General features: G+C 45.2%; 1 protein-coding gene and 1 long non-coding RNA gene across 6 annotated transcripts in view; both read left to right on the forward strand.

Annotated features, from left to right (window-relative positions):
- The window catches only part of PLEKHA6 (pleckstrin homology domain containing A6), a 1,721,986-nt gene that overhangs the window by 631,866 nt on the left and 1,075,192 nt on the right, over positions 1 to 14,928 (forward strand). The gene's annotated exons all lie outside the window — the stretch shown is intronic.
- Positions 6,285 to 7,606, forward strand: LOC120928444. The gene is made up of 2 exons (XR_005747191.1): positions 6,285 to 7,339; positions 7,426 to 7,606. It is a non-coding gene; the product is annotated as an uncharacterized LOC120928444 (long non-coding RNA).

A 14,928-nucleotide genomic window follows, 5' to 3' on the forward strand; every position in this document is an offset into this window, starting at 1 on the left:
ATCTGCGCAGTCCGAGCTAGTAGCGCTCGTGCTAGCATGCGCCCGCATTTATTCCCATGTTCATAGAACTTATGGGACATATAGCGGAATCGTTTATGCGCCTGTCTATCCAAAAGACGCAGGAGCAGTTCCCGCAGCTCAGTCAAGGTACTCAGTGCCTCTGGTCCCCCCGTCGCCTTATGGTGGAGTTCAGCCTTCTGGAGGGCAGTGTACACCCTGTGAAAGTCCGCCATGCGTTCCCGTTTCAACCGGGACCCCTGAGAGATCAATGGCCCTCTAACCACAGCCTTATGGGCCTCCCACAACGTGCCCTCACTTACATCACCGGTAGAGTTTTCAGAGAAGTAATGGGACAAGGTATCCGAGACTTCACCCACCACCCCCGTATCGTCTAGTAAGTTATCATTGAGCCGCCATGTCCAGGAGCGTCGCGATCCCGAGGGAAGAGCAAAGACGACAGAGACCGGCGCGTGATCTGAGATGGTGATCGAGCCTATAGAGGCAGATTGCAGGAGTTCCAGGGTGTTCCGATCCACATATAGGTGGTCTATGCGGGTATAAACGTCGTGTACCTTGGAGTAGTAGGTAAAGTCACGGTCAGTGGGGTGTAACAAGCGCCAGCTATCTGTCAGCAGGGGGGACTGAAGGGATTTGCGGAAATGCTTAAGGAACGCATGAGAATGCGTTGGTCTAGCGTGGGATGTGTCCAGCAAGGGGTCAGGGCTGACATTGAAGTCTCCCCCCAAGATCAGGTAGCCCTCTCTAAATTCACCCAATCGTTCCAGTGTAGAATCGAGGAAACCCAACTGATTTGTGTTAGGGGCGTAGATGGACGCTAATGTGTATACATGTGTAGAACAAGGGAATTGGGACTTTGAATGAGGTTCAAGACAGAGTGGGAATGCATGGAAGGAAAACAAGTTTATTGACATGCAAAACAAGGTGTGATATACTCTCAGGTTCGCAGGGGCTGAGCATGTAGACATAACAATAAAGGACAATAGAGATACATATTAATGTCAACCCGGAACTTCATGACATATGGGTTTGCATATGAACCATGGACACAGGGACATACAATGCCATCAATGATTAATACAATATAGTATGAAAAACAAAAAACACAGCTTCCCATGAGTGAGGGAGATGGATACACCAATTTCCTTAGATGACACAGTGCGATTAAAAGACATAAGGTAAAAGTTGTAGATGGTAGTGGCTGGTAGCTCAGATATGGAGTGGGGTAGCATCCTTGAATGGCACTGGGCGGCGTAAACAGCGCATCAACGTCACGCTCACCTGGTCCGCGTCTGACGTCATCCTGACGTCAGGACGCCGATCGCGGGGATTCCATCTTGCCGGCCACAGCTGATGGGGATCACCTATTTCGGGTGCGGACTCCTCCCGCCCCGTCATTAGGCCCTCCCAGCCTAGATCCGGCTAGCGTGACGTTGGTGTGCGCCTCTGATCAGCCGCACGCTGGGACCATGGGGTATTTATAGGCTGCGTTCACAGCCTGTCTTATCATCCATGGGATTATGCCACACCACTGAGGGACTCCTAAACGGGTTGTTCCACACCCAGGTAAAAACCTTTTTGCTAGTTTGGCTTGTCACTACCAGACTTACAGTCTGGTATATGCTGTCTCACCCTATCTCCATATATATTTATATATAGATCCCTGGCAGTTTCCCTCCGATGACCACCTGTTTGGCTCCATACCCCTGTTTGTGGCCATTTGTCCACCTGAAATTTTCCAGCCCTGCATCCCGGCTGCTCCTGGCGCAGTCACCCCAGCTTCCGGGACTGACACCCCCGCCGTGGCAACGGCTCAGCATTATGCTCTCTCCCTTGATCAACACCATTCTTTAGGTACGTAAAACTAGGACCACTTATAATGTTCCCCTTTTTATGCTCAAGTCACTGTAGATTAATACACTATCTAATCCTCCAGATTTGGAAGCATCAGCCCCTGATGAGTGCATTCAGCACGAAACGCGTCGGGCCATTCAAGGATGCTACCCCACTCCATATCTGAGCTACCAGCCACTACCATCTACAACTTTTACCTTATGTCTTTTAATCGCACTGTGTCATCTAAGGAAATTGGTGTATCCATCTCCCTCACTCATGGGAAGCTGTGTTTTTTGTTTTTCATACTATATTGTATTAATCATTGATGGCATTGTATGTCCCTGTGTCCATGGTTCATATGCAAACCCATATGTCATGAATTTCCGGGTTGACATTAATATGTATCTCTATTGTCCTTTATTGTTATGTCTACATGCTCAGCCCCTGCGAACCTGAGAGTATATCACACCTTGTTTTGCATGTCAATAAACTTGTTTTCCTTCCATGCATTCCCACTCTGTCTTGAACCTCATTCAAAGTCCCAATTCCCTTGTTCTACATTCGTACCAGGGATGGAAGCGCAGACATGTGCTTCACTCAAAGTCCCATCTATGCGATTGCATAGCCACCCCCTCTTTTCTCTACTAATGTGTATACATGTCCCGCTAGGGAGCCCTTCAGGAACACATAGCGACCCAAAGGGTCAATCAGGGTATCAGTGGGCTGAAAGGGGCACGACCGGTGTATGGCAATAGCTTTACCTCTGGACTTAGGGGTCGGAGACGTGCTAAGAAACCACTGGCTAAAAAGATGTTTAGGGAGCCTGGGTAGCGACCGTGGCGTGAAGTGGGTCTCCTGTAGGAACACCACCTGTGCCTTCAGCCGCTTCAACTCCCCCCAAAGCTTGCTACGTTTGTGAGGAGAGCATAGGCCTCGAACATTATAGGAGCTTACCTGCAGGGTGGCCATAGGTAGAGTCGGAGAGAATGGAGTTGCTGATCATTGCGAGGCGCCCGGTGTGGAAGGCAGAGCAGTAAAACGCACCTAGGAAAAGGAGAGAGGGGGGAAAGACGAGGGAAGGAGGAGGGAGAAGAAGAAAAAAGGGGGCATAGAAAAGAGATAGGAGGGAGATAAAAAAACAAGCATCAAAAAAACTTAAAGACATAGGAAACATGACAAAATGGCCTAGGCCAAACAGTCTAACGGAATCACTATGGACCCTGTCCGGGACCCCAGTCCTTACGGAAGGGGGGCTCGGACCCCAGTCCAAGATCCCAATGGGGATCAGTACCCAAAATGAGAGGGTGGCCTACTGGGGGAACGTGGCCAACATGAAAAGAGGGAGAGGGGGGGCATCCGCCACCGTCCACCGCGTCAGACGTGGGGTGGTGAGGGAGAGAGGGACAGGGAGCCATAAATCACTAGTGAAGCAGATACAAAGGGCGCAAGCAACGCCAGGTCTGTGGTAGGCGGGCGTCAGCATGCCAATGTCAGGAATCTTCCAGCATCTCCAGCCGGAGATGTAAAAAAAAAAAAAAAAAAAAAAAAGAAGGAGAGGAAGAAGCTGTATAGCGAGCCTATGCACAAAAGTTCATCAGTCTCCGAGCGAAGCAGGGCCCTGTGAGGATTCAGAGATGCGCTGTCCACGTCCTCTTCTGCGGTTCCTGCGCTTGGCCGTCTGCCAAGGACCCGAGGGTGGGAGGGAGATAGCGGGAAGAGCCGATGAGGTCCTCCAGTCCGGGAAATCCACCGGGTCCAGGTCGAGGGAAGATAAGAAGTGCGGTAGATCATCTTTCGTGCAAAGGGTCACAGTTCTGCCCTCCTTAGTGGCCTGCAGATAAAAGGGGAAACCCCATCGGTATGACAGGCCTGCTTCTTGTAAGGCTACCAGGAGAGGCCGCAGCAACCGCCGCTGCATGAGAGTGCGCCTGGAAATGTCTTGGTAAAAGGACAAGTGCGCACCGTCAAAATCATAGTGGGATTTACCCCGCATTTTTTGCATGATACGGTCCTTAAGCGTATATTTATGGAGTTTGCAGATGACATCGCGCGGGTTGTTCACGTCTTGGGACGGGGGTTTGAGAGCCCTGTGCGCGCGGTCAATCTCCACCACAGCAGTGGCAGGCAGGCCCAAGATGTCCTTAAATATATCCTCCAAGGTAGGAACAATGTCTCTGGCACTTGTCGCCTCAGGCAGGCCCCGTATCCGGATATTCGCCCTGCGACTGCGGTTCTCCATGTCATCTAAATGGCACAACAGGGCCTCTATCTGGTGACTCTGAGCGGAGCATGTCTCTTGTAGCTGGGAGATGACTGGAAGCACGTCCTCCAGCTTTTGTTCCAGGGTTTCCACCCTGTTACCTAGGTGGGTAGTGTCAGCCTTGAGCTGGGCCACGTCTTCCTTCAGGGCCCTCTCGACCCGATCCGCAAAGCGCTCCAAGTCTGCTTTGGTAGGGAGGGCCCAAATATGGCATCTGATGTCCGCGTCCTCCAGAGGGTCAGGCCCCTCTGACAGGCCTAGTAGTGAGGAGGGCGAGCTCGGGGAAATCGGGGCCGTCTGGTCACTCACCAGCGACGGGGAAGGCACAGGGGAGCATGCCTGTAGCTGGGACCGAGACGTGGCAGCCTGTGAAGCCTGCGCTGCATGCTGTGATTTCCCGGCCGGCGCCATCTTGGAGGTCTCGCGGCCGCTCCTATTTGGCTCCGTGGGGAAGGAATCCAGCTGTCCCTGCTTTGTGCGGTCCACCCGGGGGGACTGCGAGGATGCCCGGTTCTTGTGAGACATCCTAGGAGTTGTTCGGCAGAGGTCCCACACTCGTAGCTGTGATATTGTGCGGCGGTGGAACGGAGCAGCAGACACACACGTCCTCACTCCTCCATAGCCAGGACACGCTCCTTGTTCTTTTTCCTGGAGCGCGAAAAGGAGGGATCTGGGAGATGCAATCCCGCCTGCGGGACTCCTGTATCCCACTGGGGCCTGCCACCTCCTGGCTCCGAGTGGCCTCTGCCTCACCCTGGCTCCCTGTGGGGCCTGCCTCCTCCTGGCTTTGCTCTGTCTGTGGCTAAAAAAAAAGGATCTTATTTTATTTTTTGTCTTCATTAATCACACACATTTTACAGATCATGACATATGCAAAGTGAATGCAGAAATATATTTAAATGAGGCCCGCCATCCCTAATTATGTGGCCCCTTACCCAGCCTCAGATATTTGCCCCCTGGAGTTGTGTAGGGGGGGGTTTGATGCTGACTGAACCTGCTAAGTAGGGTGCCTTTCTCAAAACTAGGAATGTCTGTTTTCTAATTTTTGGTTTGTCAAAATGTTAATTAACCCAAACTTTGTTAGATATCTGTGACCCCTTCCAGGTGTCTAGCGTTTACCCCCCTAATGGCGTAACATAAAATTACCCACAATCATTATGACCTCTGCATTTATGTATCTTGTCCCCATTCTGTTTTGCCCGTATTGGCTATTGATATTTTACCAATGTTTTGCCAACTCAGCTAAATTTTACACCACTTGTAACCTACATTTCTAAGCATTATTATACTTTGCATTTCATTAATTAGTATTAAAATGCAATACCTGGCTCGATGGGTCACAATCTGTGTCCTCCATGAAGTCTTGATCTTCATCAGATGTAGCCTGCTCTTGGCTGCCGGGAAGACTGGACCGATTCCTTGGGGGAAGGGTAGACACGGATGCCCGGGTTTCGAGCTGGTCATCAATGAACTGCATCTGACCATAGTACCACAGGTTGGGTTGGTAGATGCTGTCAGCTGCAGCTCCAGATCTCATAGAGGCCAGGACTAGTGACGATTGGGTCCTGTAGGTGCCCCTAATCGCATTTATTTTGTTTTTGACAGTGTCAGTTGTTGCGTGTGGGAGCCTTGGGCTAACAAATGCAAGCAGGGTCTTCAGTGCTTGCTTCCTGGCATTTTTGTTTTTATTGATTTTGTTTTTTTGTTTGCCAGAGCACAGGAAGTTCTTTCCAGCGTTGGATAAAGTCCGAGAAGAATTCTGGGTCCTTAAAGGGGTCCATTATTTCTGTATGTAAAAATTTAAAAAAAAAACCTAGTGTCAGTAAAGCCACTACTACTACAACAAGCTTTTACCCCAGGGATCTGCAATTAGTGGACCTCCAGCTGTTGCAAAACTACAAGTCCCATCATGCCTCTGCCTCTGGGTGTCATGCTTGTGGCTGTCAGAGTCTCGCTATGCATCATGGTACTTGTTGTTCCGCACCAGCTGGAGGTCCGATAATTGCATTTCCCTGTTTTACACCATATGTTCTAGGCCACAAACTGATCCACTCTTCACTAATAGAAATGTCAAAAATATAGTTACGTACCGTCGTATTTCCCGATCGTTTACTTCCGCCTTCTTCCACAGACTGTGTACGTCGCTTTCAATGACGTCGGATCCCTTTAAACACTGCGCACGTGTGGCGCAACGCACGATACCCCGCCCCTGACGTTCCGTCTCGTCCTTTACACGCCCCTTTCTCGATCTTTTTTTGTGGGTGTGATTTATGGTGGTTGAAGACATGCAGCGAAATATGTCAGGCTCAAGACATGAGGTAGGCCAGGCCCAGGCAACAGGAAGATCCAGGCGGAGGTACAAGGCCAAAAACATGGCATTCCAGGAGATGGTCGAGGTGGTCACCATCTTCACTAATGAGGACTATGATGGGAAGCACGGGCCTTACCTGCACCCCAATAAGGTGAAGGCGGACATTACAGATAAAGTGATTAGAAGGCTCCGGCAGAAATTTGGAGAACGCAGGTCCAAAGAACAAATAAGAAAGAGGTGGTCAGACCTGAAAAAAAGAGAGCCAGAGCAACTTCAGGCAATAAAAAGATTGATTAGAGCAAAAAGTAAGTTCATTTTATGTGCCCTAATTTTAGGTGTTTGTTCTTTGTGCCATGTGCTTTTCCCTTCAGGTTGAAATGTATTTGTGTGGGCACAATAATTTGTCGTATGAGTTGTCGTTCATTTGTTAATTTAACTAATATTAAACGACGATATTCCCGATAAATTGCAACATGCCTAGTTCACATGGACAAATTGTAGTGCAATCACTGTATCAGCCACAAATAAAAACATATTTGTCTGATTTATGTTATAACGAACGACGACTCATATGACCAGTTCCTGTGTTCCCAAATATTCAATTTTACACAAATTTTTGGGGTTTAATGTGACATCAATTTGTAAACATGTATGTAGATGTTTACCTAATTAGATCTTAATAATTTATATCTAAAATATGCACAAAAAGGACAGTGTACTCAGCAGAGGATTATACACATAGGGATTTATTTGGTTTAAAATTGTGATTTTAAGTTTCATCCCTCTAAAATTTTACCATTCTGTTTTCCCTTTCTTCAATCTCGTAGGGCGAAAGGAAGCATCAAGGCAGGTCGCAAGTTCGCAAGCCACACCCCCGAGGGATCTTGATGAAGGGGAAGCTGCCACCACATCTGGTAAAGTATCATATACGAAAGATACACAGGTAATGTAGATGTAGGAGAAACATATTTGTAATACATGGTTTGCTTGCACATTTCAGGAGCAACTCGTGCTGGCTCTTCAATTGACAGGGACACTGCCCAGCTCCTTCATTGCAGAAATTTGGTCCTGCCGGGAAAAGAATGAAGACCTACAGATAGCAGCCCGGAAAATACTTAAAAATGCAAAAAGTGTTGAGGTCCAGTTGAAAAATCTACTGGATGTTTTGGGTAGGGTGTGAATATTTTTTTTGTTTTGGGATATTCTTGAACCATTTTTATTTTTTAAAAATTTTTGTCCTGAAAACGAGCTTAATAACCCCCCAAAAAATGTGATTTGACCTGATTCTGGAATATAAAAAAAAAAAAAAAAAAAATGTGATTTGACCTGATTCTGGAATATAAAAAAAAAAAAAAAAAAAAAAAATGTGATTTGACCTGATTCTGGAATATAAAAAAAAAAACAAAAAAACAAAAAAATGTGATTTGACCTGATTCTGGAATATAAAAAAACAAAAAAACAAAAAAATGTGATTTGACCTGATTCTGGAATATAAAAAAAAAAAAAAATGTGATTTTATACGATTCTTGAATATTAAAAAAAAAAATGTGATTTTATATGATTCTTGAATATATAAAAAAAGAAAAGAAAATATATGTGATTTTATATGATTATTTAATCTAAATAAAAATAAAAAAAAAATGTGATTTTACTTGTTCGACCAACCAAAAAATACATGTAGATATGTGAGAAGGAAAAATTTGGTTCACAAAAGTTGGAAAATAAAAATAATGCAGATCAAAATATTTGTGGCTTGTTATTTTCGATCAATGCTGACATTAAACCTAAAAATGTTAAATTTATGCTGGGAACATATAACAAGGAAGGATATTTAGTCCATCCAAAACACATGCAACTATGATAACCTAGGAGACAAAGAAAATACACAAACATTCAAAAGAATACAAAAAAAAATTACAATGTTTCTTGCATAAAATATTTATTAGGTTCATTCACCCAAGATCAGGCATTGGAATGGCCCCCCTACCCATAAAATAGTCAACATATGCCTGGCGCACTGCACGTGCGTTTCGGGGGGCCAAGCCTGGATGGCCTGCCTCATGGGCCGCCTCTGGGACATCAACTGCCTCATCAGGCAATAATGTCAAATAATTTGAAGAATGTCTTCGTAGAAAGTTATGTAATATACAACAACATAAAATAATATTGTTCCACTTATATTCTACCATGTTTATGGCGGTTAAAAACAAGCGAAATCGACTGACCATGATGCCAAACGCATTTTCAACCACTCTTCTGGCTCTGGCCAGCCTATAATTAAAGACCCTCCTCTCAGGGGTGAGGGCACGTTGGGGAAATGGCCTCATGAGGTGGGGACCCAAGGCAAACGCCTCATCACCAATAAAAACGAAGGGCAGCCCCTCTTCATTATCCTCCGCACGTGGCAATGCAAGGTCCTCCGCCTGAAGCCGTTGGGCAAACTCGGTCTCGGCAAAGACCCCGCCGTCTGACATCCGCCCATTTTTCCCCACATCAACATAAAGAAAGTCATAATTGGCAGACACCACCGCCATCAGTACGACACTGTGGAACCCTTTGTAGTTGAAATAATGGGATCCAGAGTGGGGTGGTGGCACGATGCGGACGTGCTTGCCATCAATAGCTCCTCCACAGTTTGGAAAATTCCATCGCTGAGAGAAGTCCGCTGCCACAGTCTGCCATTCCTGTGGTGTTGTGGGGAACTGTAAAAAAAACATAAAAAATTGTAAGATAGTACATTACTAACAGAATATCACCAAAGATTATTGGATCCTAAAAGTAAAAAAATTAGTTCAGGTATTATTGTAAAAACAACAATATTAAGGGATTAATCACACCCTCTCATGGTCAGAAAAATTAACCTAAAAGTGTGATGGGGCCCCCCCCCCAAGATGAGTTTGTGACCTACAAAAATTGCTGGTTTAACATCAAATTAATAAAATTAGACAGTTACAAAACTAACATGGGAGGGGGGGGTTGGTTTGGTCGTGCACTACAATGGAGGGGAAAAATCAAGGGGGATATAGGGACTAAGCTAGGTGGGTTTGCCACTAACAAAATAACACAAAATGGACATGTGGGCTATATAAAAGATGCATGTAGGACCAAAAAAAAAAAAAAAAGACAGCATGCATGGAGACAAAGGTAACATTACCAGCATATTATTATAAAAAGGTTAATTAGGGACTGTTTAAAAAAAAAAAATGAACATAGTTTATGCATTTAAAGGACAGAACTTACCTTAATATAGTCCTCTTGCAAAACCTGGATTATGGCAGAACACGTCTCCGGGATTATGACGCCCAGAGACTGGGGGGAGATGCCCGTAGAGAACTTCAAGTCCTGAAGACTTCTCCCTGTTGCAAGGTATCGCAACGTAGCAACTAGCTGCTGCTCAGCAGTTATGGCTTCCCGCATATTGGTGTCCTGCCTGGTGATATATGGCGACACCGAAGCCAAAAGCTGCTGGAATACGGGGTCAGACATCCGAAGAAAATTCCTGAAATCATCAGGGTTATTTTCTTGGATCTCCCGCAGCAGAGGCATATGAGAGAACTGGTCCCTGCAAAGAAACCAGTTCTTGGCCCACAAAGTCCTTCTCGCCCTCCTCAAGGACCAGAGCCGGGATGCAGCACACATCATAACAACATGCACAGCACGATCTCGGCGACGAGAACGTACCCGCAACATGGCTAGAAAACGGTCGTCAAATCAGATCGGACTCCAAATTACGCCCTGAAGTACAGAAAGGCCTCTGAAGAACGACCTGCAAAACAGCAACGTGCACACAAGAACACACTTGCAAAACAAATACGTCGCTTTCAATGACGTCGGATCCCTTTAAACACTGCAAAAAGTGTTGAGGTCCAGTTGAAAAATCTACTGGATGTTTTGGGTAGGGTGTGAATATTTTTTTTGTTTTGGGATATTCTTGAACCATTTTTATTTTTTAAAAATTTTTGTCCTGAAAACGAGCTTAATAACCCCCCAAAAAATGTGATTTGACCTGATTCTGGAATATAAAAAAAAAAAAAAAAAAATGTGATTTGACCTGATTCTGGAATATAAAAAAAAAAAAAAAAAAAAAAAAATGTGATTTGACCTGATTCTGGAATATAAAAAAAAAAACAAAAAAACAAAAAAATGTGATTTGACCTGATTCTGGAATATAAAAAAAACAAAAAAACAAAAAAATGTGATTTGACCTGATTCTGGAATATAAAAAAAAAAAAAAAATGTGATTTTATACGATTCTTGAATATTAAAAAAAAAAATGTGATTTTATATGATTCTTGAATATATAAAAAAAGAAAAGAAAATATATGTGATTTTATATGATTATTTAATCTAAATAAAAATAAAAAAAAAATGTGATTTTACTTGTTCGACCAACCAAAAAATACATGTAGATATGTGAGAAGGAAAAATTTGGTTCACAAAAGTTGGAAAATAAAAATAATGCAGATCAAAATATTTGTGGCTTGTTATTTTCGATCAATGCTGACATTAAACCTAAAAATGTTAAATTTATGCTGGGAACATATAACAAGGAAGGATATTTAGTCCATCCAAAACACATGCAACTATGATAACCTAGGAGACAAAGAAAATACACAAACATTCAAAAGAATACAAAAAAAAATTACAATGTTTCTTGCATAAAATATTTATTAGGTTCATTCACCCAAGATCAGGCATTGGAATGGCCCCCCTACCCATAAAATAGTCAACATATGCCTGGCGCACTGCACGTGCGTTTCGGGGGGCCAAGCCTGGATGGCCTGCCTCATGGGCCGCCTCTGGGACATCAACTGCCTCATCAGGCAATAATGTCAAATAATTTGAAGAATGTCTTCGTAGAAAGTTATGTAATATACAACAACATAAAATAATATTGTTCCACTTATATTCTACCATGTTTATGGCGGTTAAAAACAAGCGAAATCGACTGACCATGATGCCAAACGCATTTTCAACCACTCTTCTGGCTCTGGCCAGCCTATAATTAAAGACCCTCCTCTCAGGGGTGAGGGCACGTTGGGGAAATGGCCTCATGAGGTGGGGACCCAAGGCAAACGCCTCATCACCAATAAAAACGAAGGGCAGCCCCTCTTCATTATCCTCCGCACGTGGCAATGCAAGGTCCTCCGCCTGAAGCCGTTGGGCAAACTCGGTCTCGGCAAAGACCCCGCCGTCTGACATCCGCCCATTTTTCCCCACATCAACATAAAGAAAGTCATAATTGGCAGACACCACCGCCATCAGTACGACACTGTGGAACCCTTTGTAGTTGAAATAATGGGATCCAGAGTGGGGTGGTGGCACGATGCGGACGTGCTTGCCATCAATAGCTCCTCCACAGTTTGGAAAATTCCATCGCTGAGAGAAGTCCGCTGCCACAGTCTGCCATTCCTGTGGTGTTGTGGGGAACTGTAAAAAAAACATAAAAAATTGTAAGATAGTACATTACTAACAGAATATCACCAAAGATTATTGGATCCTAAAAGTAAAAAAATTAGTTCAGGTATTATTGTAAAAACAACAATATTAAGGGATTAATCACACCCTCTCATGGTCAGAAAAATTAACCTAAAAGTGTGATGGGGCCCCCCCCCCAAGATGAGTTTGTGACCTACAAAAATTGCTGGTTTAACATCAAATTAATAAAATTAGACAGTTACAAAACTAACATGGGAGGGGGGGGGTTGGTTTGGTCGTGCACTACAATGGAGGGGAAAAATCAAGGGGGATATAGGGACTAAGCTAGGTGGGTTTGCCACTAACAAAATAACACAAAATGGACATGTGGGCTATATAAAAGATGCATGTAGGACCAAAAAAAAAAAAAAAGACAGCATGCATGGAGACAAAGGTAACATTACCAGCATATTATTATAAAAAGGTTAATTAGGGACTGTTTAAAAAAAAAAAATGAACATAGTTTATGCATTTAAAGGACAGAACTTACCTTAATATAGTCCTCTTGCAAAACCTGGATTATGGCAGAACACGTCTCCGGGATTATGACGCCCAGAGACTGGGGGGAGATGCCCGTAGAGAACTTCAAGTCCTGAAGACTTCTCCCTGTTGCAAGGTATCGCAACGTAGCAACTAGCTGCTGCTCAGCAGTTATGGCTTCCCGCATATTGGTGTCCTGCCTGGTGATATATGGCGACACCGAAGCCAAAAGCTGCTGGAATACGGGGTCAGACATCCGAAGAAAATTCCTGAAATCATCAGGGTTATTTTCTTGGATCTCCCGCAGCAGAGGCATATGAGAGAACTGGTCCCTGCAAAGAAACCAGTTCTTGGCCCACAAAGTCCTTCTCGCCCTCCTCAAGGACCAGAGCCGGGATGCAGCACACATCATAACAACATGCACAGCACGATCTCGGCGACGAGAACGTACCCGCAACATGGCTAGAAAACGGTCGTCAAATCAGATCGGACTCCAAATTACGCCCTGAAGTACAGAAAGGCCTCTGAAGAACGACCTGCAAAACAGCAACGTGCACACAAGAACACACTTGCAAAACAAATACGTCCTAAATACAAGCACTGTATCACAGATCCGACTACAAATACACAAACTGTACGACAGAAAACGAAATTTAAAGCACAAACACTGAAAAGCGCGAATCGTCTCTCACCAAACTTTTACTAACACGCAGCAACACGATATCAGCAAAAGAGGCCGTCTTCCGCATGGAAATGACCCTTTATAGTCCCGTCGTACGTGATGGACGTCAGCGCACATTGCTAGAGATTTTTCAAAAAACGATGGTCTGTATGCTACGTCGTTTTTGAAAATGAAGTTTCAAAAACATCGTTTTTTACATCACATAAAACGTCGTTTTTTTTCCATCGCAAAAAACGACCGTCTGTACGCGGCATAAGAGTACTCTTCTCTCCCAGAAAGAGAAGACTCTCAGCTCAGATGGTAGGACTCTGGGGCCCCGTACACACGACCGGATCGATCCGCTGGGATTGATCCGCGGATCAGTTCCAGCAGATAGATCCGGTCGTGTGTACGGCCTAGCGGACATTTTCAGGTGGATAAAAATCCAGCCGACGTCTGTACAGACTCACTGGATAAGTCCATCCGATCCCATCCCTCGCATGCGTGGTATTGATTCGACGCATGCGTGGAAGTATTTACCTTCCAGGGTCGCGCACGTCGCCGCTTCATCGTCGCGGCGACAGCGCGGCCACGTCACCGCGGATGTATTCCGCTGGGATTTTGATCTGATGGTGTGTACAGCCATCAGATCAAAATCCGCCACAGGATTTATCTGCTGGAAACGGTCCGGCGGACCGTTTCCAGCGGAAATCCTCTCGTCTGTACGAGGCCTAGGACAAGAGTGTTCTTTTAGAACAAGACATGGCTCTCCACACCAGCAACGACTGGTTTCAAGGCTTCTGCCCAGTGATTATGTTCACTCACTTGTCAGAGTGGGGCAAGGACTGTTGGCCTTCAGAGTGTCATTTTCAGGTTTCTCACTTCAAAACCCCCCCCCCCCCAATCCCCCTTCACTTTATTACCATGAGCATATGTGTTTGCTGTTGTCCAGAAGCTCTACTCTCAATGGACCATTACCCATAAAAAAATACACCCTGCAAGGCAAAGGCATAATGAGCTAGTATGCATAGCATACTAGCTCATTATGAATTACTTACCTGAGATCGAAAGCCCCCAAAGCGGTCCTCGTTCCCCTACTCCGTCGCCGCCATCTTTCCTGTAGTGACTTCCGGGTATCGCGGCTCCGGCACTGTGACTGACTTAGCTATTGTGCATGCGCACAGGAGCCGCCAGTCACTGCACGATCGATGTTAGAAACGGCATGTTCAGTGAGCCTGCCCCGTTGTCTACGCACATGCGCCGTAGTCACCGGTGCCTGTAATTTCTGTAAATATCTCCTAAACCATGTAGGTTTAGGAGATATTCCTTGCACCCACAGGTAAGCCTTAATCTAGGCTTACGTGTACGTTAAAGTGGTCTGTAAGGGTTTACAACCTTTAATAGATAGCATTACCTTGGCATAAATTTAGACACACCTCTGTTCAAGATCTTCCTGCCTCGTGGAAAGAGTATTTTACCAATCTCATGTTCTCAAATCCCCACTTTGTCCCTGTATGAAAGTTTTGGGTCTAATGGTTGCCACCTTTTAAGGCTGTGCTGTATGCCTTGCTTTACTCCAGACTGTTTCCACACAACAGTCTGGTAATGTGGGACGAACAGACTCAGGCCTTGGACCGCCTCATGCGTCTTACACCCAAGGGCCAGTTTCTCCCTAACACTGTGGATTTCTAACCTAATGCTGGTGTTTCCTCCAATAATGTGAAAGGTTTTAATGATAGCTGTCAGTCTTTCAGGCTGGGGAGCAGTCTTAAATGCCCTGTTGGTGCAGGGGGCTTGGTTGCCGAAGGCAGGCTTCCTTTACCTCACATTTTGGAGATTAATGCTGGACTCCTATTTCTGCAAGGACACCATTTGACAACCCAG

The sequence above is a fragment of the Rana temporaria genome, chromosome 2 (genome assembly GCF_905171775.1).
Source record: "Rana temporaria chromosome 2, aRanTem1.1, whole genome shotgun sequence".
NCBI classification, from domain to species: domain Eukaryota; kingdom Metazoa; phylum Chordata; class Amphibia; order Anura; family Ranidae; genus Rana; species Rana temporaria.